Genomic DNA, 12,957 nt, shown 5'->3' with positions numbered 1-12,957 from the left:
AGGCTTCGAATCAAAGAGCTGTTCCCGTTCAACAGGAAATGGAGGAAGTAAGACCCAGATTAAGGATAGTGGGTAGGAATGAACATCCGGATGAAATCGTTCAGAGAGTCAGAAGAGAAAATCTGGCTACGGAAAATAACTTAACCGCCATGATAGAAAGTGTTATGGCCAATAACGGCCTTAGCACTGGACTTCAACATCCAAATTATACATCTCCCATATCAGATTATATCATGCAGACAGAGTTGCCTAGAGGCACTAAAGTGCCCAAGTTCACAAAGTTTTCAGGCGAAACTAGCGAGTCAACTGTGGAACATATTGCCAGATATTTGACAGAAGCAGGAGACTTAGCAGGGAATGAGGATTTAAGGATCAAATATTTCCCTAGTTCGCTAACAAAGAATGCTTTTATTTGGTTCACTACTTTACCACCAAATTCGATAGATGCTTGGGCACACTTAGAAAGGTTGTTCCATGAACAGTTCTACATGGGCCAAACCAAGATAAGTCTGAAAAAATTGGCCAGCATTAAGAGGAAGTTTACAGAACCAATTGATGACTACCTGAATAGGTTCCGACTGTTGAAATCAAGGTGTTTCACGACAGTCCCAGAACATGAATTGGTCGAAATGGCTGCCGGTGGTCTAGACTATTCAATTAGAAAGAAACTAGATACTCAGTACCTTAGGGATATGGCCCAGTTGGCAGATAGGGTTCGACAAGTCGAACGCTTGAAAGCAGAAAAAGCTAGAGCAAACAAGGGATATAAAAAGGAAAGGGTAGCATACGTCGAGGCGGAAGACGCCGATGACGAATCTTTCAGCGACTCATATGGCATAGAAGAGGTCGAAATAGATTTAGCCGAACTGAAAGAAGCGCCACCTTATGCTTGCAAATTACTCAATCCTGCAAATGGAAAAAACCCAGTAGAAAACGATAAGAACGATAGATTCCCTAAGAAAACTTACACATTCGACGTCACTAAGTGTGATGAGATATTTGATTTAGTAGTAAAAGATGGCAAATGATACTGCCTCCAAATTCCAAAATTCCTCCGTTAGAACAACGGAAGAGGAGAGGTTTTTGTAAATATCATGGTTTTTTGGGCCATAAAACCTCACAATGTTTTCTTTTCAGGGATCTAATTCAAAACGCTATCAAGGATGGACGTTTGAAGTTTGCTGACAAGACTAAGAGTCACATGAAGGTCGACACAAATCCTTTGAACATTGCTGACGCTAGCCTTTGTGAACCATTGGATGTCAACATGGTAGATGTATCTGAGGTAGACATTGCGAAAGCTGATACAATGATAACCGGAAAGCATGCTACTGAAAGCCTAAATGACGATGCGGTCTTCAATATTGATGTTGAAGAATCCTCTAAGACAGAGATAACTGAAGTTTCGAGAGAAAAAACCAGTGAGGCCACTGAAGACCTCAGGGTAAAACTTCAACAAATCCAAATTTCTGAAGCCCCCCCAGCAGTTGTTAACATGGTCAGTGCCGGACGACCAGTGTCTGAATTTGGCAAATTGGAGACATGGTTGACAAGGCAAAAGGGAAACATTGAAATCCCTCCAAGAGGGAAAAGTCTCAAAGATTATCTCTGGAATTGCCATGAAAGGAATGGCGGAAAACAATGGATGTGTCCAAGGTGTTCGATCATGCTGAATCAAAGGGTCGAAGCCAACTTCGAAAGGGCTCGACGCGAAAGATGGGAACACCCCGGGAGAGAACCAAACCCTTTGCTACAAGTATACCCAAAGATGGAAGAAAGCTTAGTGGGATTTCTGGTCAGATGTCACAGGCAAAACACTGAAGTTGCACTTTGCCCCAGATGTGAGGCAGTTTATGATGAAATGCTGGCACGATCATTCGAGAGGGTGTACTGCTACATGGGTCGAGAAACTCAGGGATTACGTCCTAACCTGTATGGTTTCGATATATGGACCCCAATGAAGAGACCTGACAGCCCACATCCTAGGGCTCGAAGGGTAACATTCAAAGTCCCTGCAGAAGTACCTAGGGACAGATGGGTGCAAGCTGGTGCAAGAACCAACAAATGGCGAAGTTGGGACCAAGGAGGAAGGACTGCAATGGCATATAGGAAGCAATTTCAAAACTTAAATCGAAAGATGTATCGGTTGGAGAATTACAAGGGAAAAAATCCTATGTCCAGATCCCAGTGGAGAAGGCACCAGAGAATAAAAAAGGCTCAAAGAGAATACAGACCAAGAGAAGCTGGAGAGTCTAGTAGCAACCAAGTCCCACACCAGGGGGCGAAGGCAAGCAAACCTCCGGTGGAACGCAGACTATTCGAAGCTGAAAATATTTTAGAAGAAGAAGAAAAGATGCATTCCAGTCCTTGGAAGGAAGAGGATAGAATGACGAATGATTTCGATTCTGACGGGGTGTCATCTATAAACCTCAACTGCAACGTTGTGTTTGTACTCCCTCATGAGTTTAATCAGGAAACTGAAGTTGAAGACTGCGAAGAGGCTGATATCGAAGAAATGGCGAAACACAGACCTGTGTGCTACTATGTTCTAAACAACAGCGTAGTTGAAGAGCAGAACGCTTTCTTCGAGAGGCCTGATGAAGGTATGCGAAATCATTTGAAACCACTCTACATAAGGGCTAAAATTGAAGATGTTGGCATTAATAAAGTCCTAGTAGATGGGGGGGGCAGCAGTGAACCTAATGCCCCAATACATGCTGAAAAGAATTGGTATGTTCGATACCGATATAAGGCCACATAACATGGTTTTATCTAACTATGAAGGCAAGATAAGACAGACACTGGGAGTTGTTCAGGTAAATTTAACAGTTGGCTCAGTCACGAGGCCAACTATGTTTATGGTTATACCAGCAAAAGCAAACTACAACCTTTTGCTTGGAAGAGAATGGATCCACGGGGTTGCAGCTGTGCCATCGACAATGCATCAAAGGGTAACCATTTGGAGGGAAGATGGTATAGTAGAGAATATTGAGGGAGATCAGAGCTACTACATGGCTGAAGTTAACCATGTTAATAAAACTAACTTCGATAGGAACTTGGCAAACATAGGACCTTGTCATGCTGCAGAAGAGATGTATACCCCAAATAAAAATGCGTTGTACTACTTAACTCTACACCCAAATGGTTTCCAGTGGAATAGGGAAATAATGGACGGCCCAGAAGACACCCCATCAACGGAACATTATCCAACAATATGGCCAACAGGCTGGGATGACGAAGTTGATGATGTCTGAGTCATCATTTTTCAGAAAGATTTCGGCTTATGTAGCCGAGAATAAAAGAAAGACGGCTCTCGAAGCCGAATTGACAAAAATATTGTTTAATGAAGGGCTAAAAAAGGAAGAAACTCCAGATTTGGGGATAGATACGATCCCTCACCTGCCTGAAGATTCAGTCCAAGTGAAAGAGGTTTCAGGAGAAGAGATAGGTCAAAGATTGGATGCAATCTACGACGAAGAGCCTTTGAGATTCGAGAAGGACCCAATGGGATCAAATATCAAGATGCTAGCCCAAGATCCACTCGAAGAGGTAAATCTTGGAGATGGAGATCAAAAGAGGGTAACATACGTCAGTGCAAAACTAGAGCCACCGCTGAAGTCAAAAGTGGTCGCGTTGTTGAAGAAGAACAAAGATTGCTTTGCACGAGATTACGATGAGATGCCTGGTTTAGGGCGCGATTTGGTCGAATTGAAGTTACCCATAAAGGAAGGAAAGAAGCCCATCAAGCAAACTCCTAGAAGGTTCGCACCAGAAATTCATTCGAAGATTAAAGCAGAAGTCGAAAGACTCTTACGGTGTAAGTTCGTCAGAACCACAAGGTATGTCGAATGGATTGCTAATATTGTACACTACGCCAAACAAGTAAAAAGACAGCGCTTTTTTTGGCTTTAGGCAGCGCTTTAAAGCGCTGTCTATTCCCCCGCTGCCGTAGGTAAAGGCAGCGCTTTTTTTTACCTTGAAAGCGCTGCTAAAGACCCCCTTTAGCCAGCACTTTTACCTATAAAGCGCTGCAAAATGCCCCCTTTAGACAGCGCTTTTTTATAACAAGCGCTGCTAAAAGCCCCTTTTAGACAGCTCTTTTCTCAAACAAAATTTTTAAGAAAAAGCCTTTTAAAAGCGCTGTCTATTCCCCCCTTTAGGCAGCACTTTCCTCAACTTTAGACAGCGCTTTTCATTAAAAGCGCTGTCTATTCCCCCTATATAAAGCACTGCCTATTATGAGTCACCATATATGCACCAGATTTTCACCATTTTTGCACCAGGTTTTTACCAGAATTTGCACCAAAATTGCTTAAACTTGAAACAAATTTGTAGCTTCAATATAAAATTTGAAACAACAACAACATCAATATACATCTTCAATCCATACACTAAGAGAATACTCAGAACAATAACTCATACAAAATCTCAGAATCTAAGTTATGTCAACATGGATTCTATACAAGAGGATTCAATTTTTTTAAAAAAAAGCCTAAGTTATGAATAATGAATGTCACCCTAAGGCTACAAAAAAAAATGATGTAATATTTGAGACACTTGCAGATGCAATATTTGTATCTTCAGACGGTAGCGACTCTTGGGCATGTTTCAGGGCAGCCATTATCTGATTTGTGGCAGAAGAATCCTGCAATGAAGTTGTGTAAGACAAAGGCAGGATTGGCACAATCCTCTAATTCTGATGGTGCAGTGTGCAGATACAAATTATATAACGAAATACATTATATCTAATTAGAAATACAAAAGGGAATTGATGTGCACATATTTGTCAGATCAATCATCTCACCCCTTCTGCATGAGCAAAGTAGTTTTTAGCACCTTGAATGAGACCCTTTCCAACAGAACCAATTTCAAATACAAGTGAAACACCAAGTTAGGTTGTTAGCAAATAAAGTAATTCTAGAATGGTCATAAATTTAAACAGTGTGCATTAGGTCAACCTACAAACTACATAGTGGGCATATTTACTACAAAGTACCTTTTCAATTAACGAGCGATTAAGGCCATGAACAGCATCTGAGTGCTCGTCAAGTTCTACTAAAAATCTTCTGCTTCCGAGATAACCCCATGCTTCTCCAGTGAAAACTACAAAAACAAGTTGCATTGAGTTTATGAAACTATCAGCAATAAAGTTCAGACAACCATTAACATGTCGGTAAACTACTTGGTTCTTGAGTATTATAAATCCACTTGTTCATTTTTTAAAATAACATTTTCTTTAAGGGAAAAAATGTTTAAATTTGTTTATCATAATCATAAAAGAATTAAAAAGAGAAAAAAGCCAATATGTTTTTTGTGCTTCTCTAAAAGGCTAGGAAAAGTAGCTTTTGAATAAAAGTTACATGCATCTATCGTAAATTTATTTCTGTCTTCTTTAATTTAAAAGCTTATCCAAGTGCCTCCTACACAAAGGTTTTAAAAAAGCAATCCTGATAGTTATTGCATAAGCAAATATACTGAGAATTAACTTAAAATACAAAGAATGAACTTAAAATACAAAGAATTAACCTTTACCTCTATGTGTCTCTCGATTAACAATTGTTCAGTACTAGAAAATCACACGTAAAATATTTCTCGGTTCAAATCAACACACGTAAAGATATTAACACCTGACGACCATGTTAAGAAAACCAACATGAATGCAATTAGTACATCAGTTTCAAATCACACATCTTGGATGTTTTCTTAACCAAGATCAGATACTTGACAGACAGCAGGCATGTTGTTCCATCCAAAAGAACTTAACTCCCATACCTGACTTGGGTTAGAAGTTCCAGCAGCAGTCATATGTCTATAGTCGGTGGCTAATTGATCTTCCTGAAACATCAATGTAGCATCAGTGGCAACGGCTTGGTTATTTCCATGCCCAGAACACGACTCATACCAACCTGAATCAAGCACAAAATCTGGCCGACTATTGTTCAACAGAGACTTGATATAAGAACTGTTAGGGGACTACACATGATCAACATACTCTGATTTCACAATGTTTCCTGCACATGAATTTTAAGGAATTAATAGGAAAACCATATGCATAGATTTTCATAATATTGATTTCACAATGTTCCTGTTCCATTGTGTAGTTTGTTGGGAATATGCTAACCTTCATAAAAAATAAAATTTAGTGACTACTTAAATTAACTTATTTTGACAAGACTGTTTTCTTAAACTATTATCAGCCATGAGTCGAGTAAACATGTTTACACTGCATGAAGACTTCTATGCTTTGTGAGTTAAAAAAGGGTTCATTAAAACTCCTTTTATGCAAGAAATCAGAATGCACTTTATTGCCAGCGTTAATTCTACCGGTGCTTTGGTTATTAAGAGCCGCTTGATATACACCAGGAGGATAAAGTGGCAAGCCAGCTCGGGTACGCCTCTTGATCCGAGTGTTCCAATAGTTTTTTATCTCATTGTTTGTACGACCAGGTAACTCTACAAGCCAAGAAAATAAATCACTACAATGAATAAAGATATTGAGCACAAAATATTGAACATAAAAATGAAGAAAATACTGACTGGCACAATTTATAAAATCATGTGGAATGCATGATCATCATTCCTGAAAAGTTTTAATCTAAAGTACATACATACATACATGACGTTCTAATTCAAAGTTCTATATACATACATGATACATAACTGATACCACTATATATTAGGACATTACACCAATCCATTAGCAACTGAATATGCTTTATAATCAATACAATAGGTTCTATTAAGGCAAGCAAATAATTAGAAGCACGATATCATAATGTTAAACAAAGTGTTATGACACAGCTTTATAAATTAAACTAACAAGTGGCATGACGTTTTCTACTAACTACTGTATATAATGGGTGACATTATGCATTAGGAATCTAACAAAAGACAAGTGAACTGTATTCTACCACATTTGTTAGTATGGATCTCTACGTAATCTTAACGCCTGCAAGTATATCCCATGCCATACACTATTTAGTTAATGTTCTTTATTATATGCACAAATCTAACAAGAGTGTTCCATACTTTAACAATCCACCAATTCAATTCAATATCGATTAGCCTTTAACCAGATTCAATTCACCCACCAGTTCACACAATTAGAACAAAAATAGATTACTTCATATATTAGTTCACCATTAATTTAAAAAACCTCCTCAACTAACACTTTTACTAACTATTTATTTTAAAAGAGACTGTTAACAGTAACAACTTTTATACCAACTTAGCCTAGATTCCAGCTTCACCAAACAGTTCCAAAAGCGAAGCACCTCAATACTGAAACAGAGAAAGAAGTTACAAACTCAAGGCATGCGCACAAATCACCTTAACAATCAGGTCAATACATTAATTCTTTAGCAGTTTGAAATCACTCTTTTGTCAACAAAAAACAAGATAATCAAACTCAAAGGCTAGAAAACTTCGAAGAGATTTAAAGTGTTACCCAATGATATGGACTACACATCATCACCCCGTCTAACTGTACTCATATGACTTCGACAAATATACAAAAGACTAAATTCAGGAAATAGAGTTGTGTACCTTCAGAGAATTCCAACTTAAAATGATCCTAGAATGGCTCTGTGTATCATAACAGGCCTCTCAATTTTGGCTTCATCCTCAGCTGAGAATTCCAACTTAAAACGATCAGGAAGCTGGAAGTCAAGCTGCAAGGAGCCAGTTTAACCAATTATTAGTAAAAATAATTAACAACTGAACCATGTGAGTGCAAGCAAGTAAAGCCAAACAGGGTAAACCTGTAGAGTTGCACACTGGAATTTTCTACTCAGCGCATTAGATACACTGATATCTATCTTTGGTCCATAGAATGCTCCATCCCCTTCATTCAACTGCAAAGTTTTACTTAGTTTATAAGCACATAATTGAAGGTAACAAATGATGCATTACTTACTCATCATGTACTTACTCATTGGAACCCTAATACCCATCGTGTGTCTCGATCCCGTGCATTTCGAGGAGAAGTTGATGGAACCCTAACCGGCGGCGATGGTGAAAGCGATTCCGGAAGCAGAGAAGTTGATCGGTGGATAAACGCTTAGAGAGAGAAAGAATGAACTACAAAGAATGAACTACAAAACTTAAAATGCAAAGAATGAACTTAAAATACAAAGAATTAACCTTTACCTGTATGTGTTTCTCGATTAATCGCTTCTCGAACAAAAGCCCAGAGCTTTTGGACAACACGGGCATGACGGTGCAGAGGATACCGGTGTTATCCATGGAGGTTCTGAGATTATCTAGGGTTTCCTGATGGTAATCGTAAGAGCCATGAGAGAAGTTGAAACGAGCGACGTTCATGCATGTTCCGAGAAGCTTCTCGATCATGGGAACGAACTCTGATGCGGGACCGATGGTACAGACGATCTTCGTTTTCGATTTCTTGTCCGCCATAACCGTCGCCATCTGAGATCAACGAAGGAAGTTGCTTTATGTGAGGGATGCGAAAAGGGACAAAATTGTGTGACCTGCGTTTCATTTCTGGGCTTAGGTTTTTTTTGGCGAGAGAAGAGAAATGAGAATAGAAAGAATGAAGAAAGAATGAATAGAATTTATTTTTTAATTTTAATTTTAAATGATTTTAGGCAGCGCTTCTGTAAAGCGCTGTCTAATGTGGGCCTTTACCAACGCTTTTGCTAAAATGGCCTTTAGCAACGCTTCCTACGTAGATCTTTACCAGCGCTTTTGTAAAGCGCTGTCTAAGGTGTGCCTTTTAGCAGCGCTTTTGATAAGCGTTGTCTAAGGTCGACCTTTTAACAGCGCTTTTAGAGTACAGTTTCCATGTTTTTTATTTATTTTACTTATAGCAGTGCTTTTATATAAAAGCGCTGTCTATGGTGTGCTGCCAAAAAGCAATTTTGGCGTAGTGGTACCAGTTATTAAAAAGAATGGTTCATTAAGAGTATGCATAGATTTTCTTGATCTAAATGCAGCAACTCTTAAGGATGAATATCCTATGCCTGTGGCAGAAATGTTAGTGGATTCAGCCACAAGTTTCGAATATCTAAGTATGTTGGATGGATACTCTGGTTATAATCAGATTTTCATTGCAAAAGAAGATGTGTCTAAAACAGCTTTTCGTTGCCCAGGGGCAATAGGCACCTATGAGTGGGTTGTGATGCCTTTCGGTTTAAAGAATGCTGGGGCAACCTACTAGAGAGCAATGAATTCAATATTTCATGATTTTGTAGAAACGTTCATGCAAGTATACATAGATGACATCGTAGTTAAATCTGTCTCAGATTGTGATCATCTCGATCATCTAAGCCAATCATTCGAAAGAATGAGAAAACATGGCTTAAAGATGAATCCCCTCAAATGTGCTTTCTTTGTGCAGGCTGGAGATTTCCTGGGCTTCGTGGTTCATAAAAAGGGGATAGAAATTAACCAGAATAAAACGAAGGCTATTATGGAAACCAAGCCTTCATCCATGAAGAAAGAATTGCAGTCCTTGCTGGGGAAGATAAACTTCTTAAGAAGGTTCATCTCTAATTTGAGTGGACGCACACAAGCTTTCTCCCCTCTACTTCGTCTAAGGGAAGGAAAGTTCGAATGGCGTGTCGAACATCAAGAAGCTTTTGATAAAATCAAGCAATACTTGATCCATCCACCAATCTTATCTCCCCCAAATGGGAAGAAACACATGCGCCTATATATTTCAGCTTCAGATAATACAATAGGCAGTATGTTAGCACAAGAAGATGAAAATGGCATCGAAAGATCCATTTATTATTTAAGTAGAATACTCAATGATGCAGAGCCTAGGTATAGCGCAATAGAAAAACTCTGCCTTTGTTTATATTTCTCTTGTATTAAACTCAAGTATTATATAAAGCCAGTTTATGTTTCGTCTCATTGCGATGTTATCAAACATATGCTATCAAAGCCAATATTGCACAGTCGAATTGGCAAATGGGCTTTAGCCCTTACTGAGTACTCACTGATATTTCAACCTCTCAAGGAAATGAAAGGTCAGATTGTGTCAGATTTCATTGTTGACCATGCAGTGGTTGAGAATCCTCAACAATATGTAGATTTGAAGCCTTGGAAGCTATACTTCGATGGTTCGACTCACAGAGAAGGAACTGGTGTTGGGATATTGATAATTTCTCCGGATGGAATTCCATCAAAGCTCAAGTACAAGATTAAAGGTCCTTTATGCTCCAACAACGAAACTGAATATGAAGCACTAATTGCTGGACTTGAAGCTTTGTTAGAATTGGGGGCAACCAGAGTCGAAATTAAAGGAGACTCCGAACTAGTGATCAAGCAATTAACAAAGGAGTACAAATGCATCAAAGAAAACTTGATCATGTACTTTGTCATAGCAAATAGGCTGCTTAAAAAATTCGAATACGTAGAGTTAAACCATGTTTCAAGGACCAAGAATCAAGAAGCAAATGATTTGGCACAGTTAGCCTCAGGATATAGGGTATCAAAAGAAAAATTAGAAGAACTGATCGAAGTTAGAGGGAAAGCAATGGCTACCAAACTTTCCCCAAGTGACCTGGAGAATTCACAATTAGGCTTTGCTGGCAAAGAAGAATTCGAAGTGTTAAATATAGACTCGTTAGCAGATACAGATTGGAGGAGCCCAATTGTGAACTATTTAAAAAATCCTTCGACAGATACAGACAGGAAGGTGAGATATAAAGCCCTGTCATATTTCCTGATGGGAAACGAATTATTCAAGAAAACTCCTGAAGGGGTCTTGTTAAAATGCTTGGGTGAAGCAGAAGCATATTTGGCTCTTTCAAATGTACACAGTGGAGCATGTGGTGCACATCAAGCAGGACACAAAATGAAATGGCTTCTGTTTCGTTATGGAATGTATTGGCCTTCCATGTTAAAAGACTGCATAGAGTTTGCGAAAGGGTGTCAAGAATGTCAAGAACATGCAAGTATCCAACACGCCCCAGCAAACGAATTAAGTTCAATAGTGAAACCATGGCCTTTTAGGGGATGGGCACTAGATTTGATTAAAGAAATTCACCCCAAATCATCTAAAGGTCAAAGATACATATTGGTAGGAATAGACTACTTCACAAAATGGGTCGAAGCAATACCACTCGCGAATGTGGATCAAGAGGCCGTGATTGAGTTTATTCAAAAACATATTATATACAGATTTGGAATCCCAGAAAGTATAACTACTGATCAAGGATCAGTGTTCACTGGGCAAAAGATGCAGGACTTCGCCAAAGAAATAGGGTTCAAATTGTTTACTTCTACACCTTACTATGCTCAGGCAAATGGACAAGTTGAAGAAGCAAACAAGATAATAATTGGTCTTATCAAGAAACATGTGGGGAAAAAACCCAAGAATTGGCATAAAACTTTGGACCAAGCACTTTGGGCTTGTCGAACATCTCCAAAAGAAGCTACAAATACTACGCCTTTCCAACTGACGTTTGGTCACGACGCAGTACTCCCAATCGAGATATACATGCAGTCAGTAAGGATACAAAGACAGGCAGAAATCCCTCCCAACGTATACTGGGAGTTAATGATGAATGAATTAGTAGACCTGGACGAAGATAGACTTCGAGCATTGGAGATGATAAAAAGGCAAAAGGAAAGAGTATCCAGAGCATACAACAAAAAGGTGAAAGGTAAAACGTTTATCAATAATGACTTAGTTTGGAAAGTTATTTTACCTATAGATCGAAAGAATCAGGCACTTGGTAAATGGTCCCCACACTGGGAAGGACCCTTTCGAATCTTAAAGGTATTTTCGAATAATGCTTACGAAATCGAAGAATTAGCAGAAGATCGCAGGATCTTAAGAGTAAATGGGAAGTATCTGAAGAGATACAAACCAAGCATGCATGAAGTGAAGATTGCAAAAATGTAGATATTTAAGGTACTACGTAAGCCAAAATGGTTGAACTAATGCCAAAATGGCTTTGTGATCAAAATATACGATAAATAAAGTAAAGAGACAAAGAAACAGCAAAATATTTGTCATTAGAAAGTGAAAGATTACATGCATTACAAAATGAAGCCTAAAAGCATGACACAAAATGTTGAAGAGTACAAAAGAGAAAACATAAAAACCTAAACCAAAACACCTCCTAGTTGATCCTCTGGTCTAAACCTTCCAAAGCCAGCAGGGGCAAGCTCTCCGCTTCGAACATATCCATGGACCCAGAGCTGCGCATCCTTCTCACTATACCCTTTTTGAGGAATATGTAAGATAAGAGTCTCCCATATGGAAGACACGTCACAACCCCTTGACGAGCAGCAGCCATAGAAACTGCCTCAACAAGCCCTTTGAAGATCATCAAAGGAAAGTTGATTTTCTTCCCACGAAAGCCACAGAGTATAAACTCTAAATCTTCCACCATGATGCTATTTTGATCATGGTTTCGTGGACGAAAATTACCCACAAGGAGTTGGTGCCAAATCCTGATGACCTTGGCGCTGAAAGGGTCATTGTCCATGAGAGTCCTCAACAGAAGATGAGTGGTCATGTTGAAGCTGTTATCATCAAAGGTCTCCCCAGAGTTGTTGCATCTCATAAGGTTAGAGATAGTGGTGGGAGTGATCCTAATGTGGGCACCTCGAACCTCAGAGATTATGGTGGTTCTACCTTCTGGATCTATGCGTAAAGACGCAAACATCCAGAAATCAGCCAGCATGTTGGGATAAACTGGTCCTTCCAGGATTTCATAATAGAAATCAAGCTCTTGGTTAACAAAGAAAGCACTAATGCTTATGGAATTGCTTTCAAAATCTTCTTCAGAAACTTTGAATTCTTTTTTGATGCAAGCTCTGATATTGTTATAAGTGAGGGGTACTGCCATTTTGTAGAGAAAAATTTGGAAAAGTTTTTCTGGTTTTGTGTTGAAGAAAATGCAAAAGGAGGAACGAAGTTTCAAGATAAGGTTTTTTGGAACAAGAATGAAGAGAAGAAGTGTGATGCTAAGCCCTTAT

At 39.0% G+C, this 12,957-nt stretch overlaps 1 long non-coding RNA gene across 9 annotated transcripts; it reads right to left on the bottom strand.

Annotated features, from left to right (window-relative positions):
• Nucleotides 1–4,392: 4,392 nt before the first annotated feature.
• On the bottom strand, nucleotides 4,393–8,537 carry LOC131632914 (uncharacterized). Of its 9 annotated transcripts, none has more exons than XR_009293180.1 (10): nucleotides 8,149–8,537; nucleotides 7,931–8,079; nucleotides 7,761–7,853; nucleotides 7,546–7,670; nucleotides 5,907–6,453; nucleotides 5,773–5,835; nucleotides 5,533–5,627; nucleotides 4,997–5,103; nucleotides 4,805–4,849; nucleotides 4,393–4,645 (listed from the first exon to the last, which is right to left on the bottom strand). It is a non-coding gene; the product is annotated as an uncharacterized LOC131632914 (long non-coding RNA). The 9 variants fall into 9 exon arrangements; XR_009293176.1 differs by having other exon boundaries at nucleotides 5,773–6,011; nucleotides 6,223–6,453; XR_009293178.1 differs by having other exon boundaries at nucleotides 5,773–6,011; nucleotides 6,325–6,453.
• Nucleotides 8,538–12,957: the final 4,420 nt, after the last annotated feature.

This window comes from Vicia villosa, unplaced genomic scaffold, assembly GCF_029867415.1.
Source record: "Vicia villosa cultivar HV-30 ecotype Madison, WI unplaced genomic scaffold, Vvil1.0 ctg.001052F_1_1, whole genome shotgun sequence".
NCBI lineage: Eukaryota > Viridiplantae > Streptophyta > Magnoliopsida > Fabales > Fabaceae > Vicia > Vicia villosa.
Note: the sequence above shows the minus strand (reverse complement) of the source record. Positions and strands in the feature narration are given on the sequence as shown.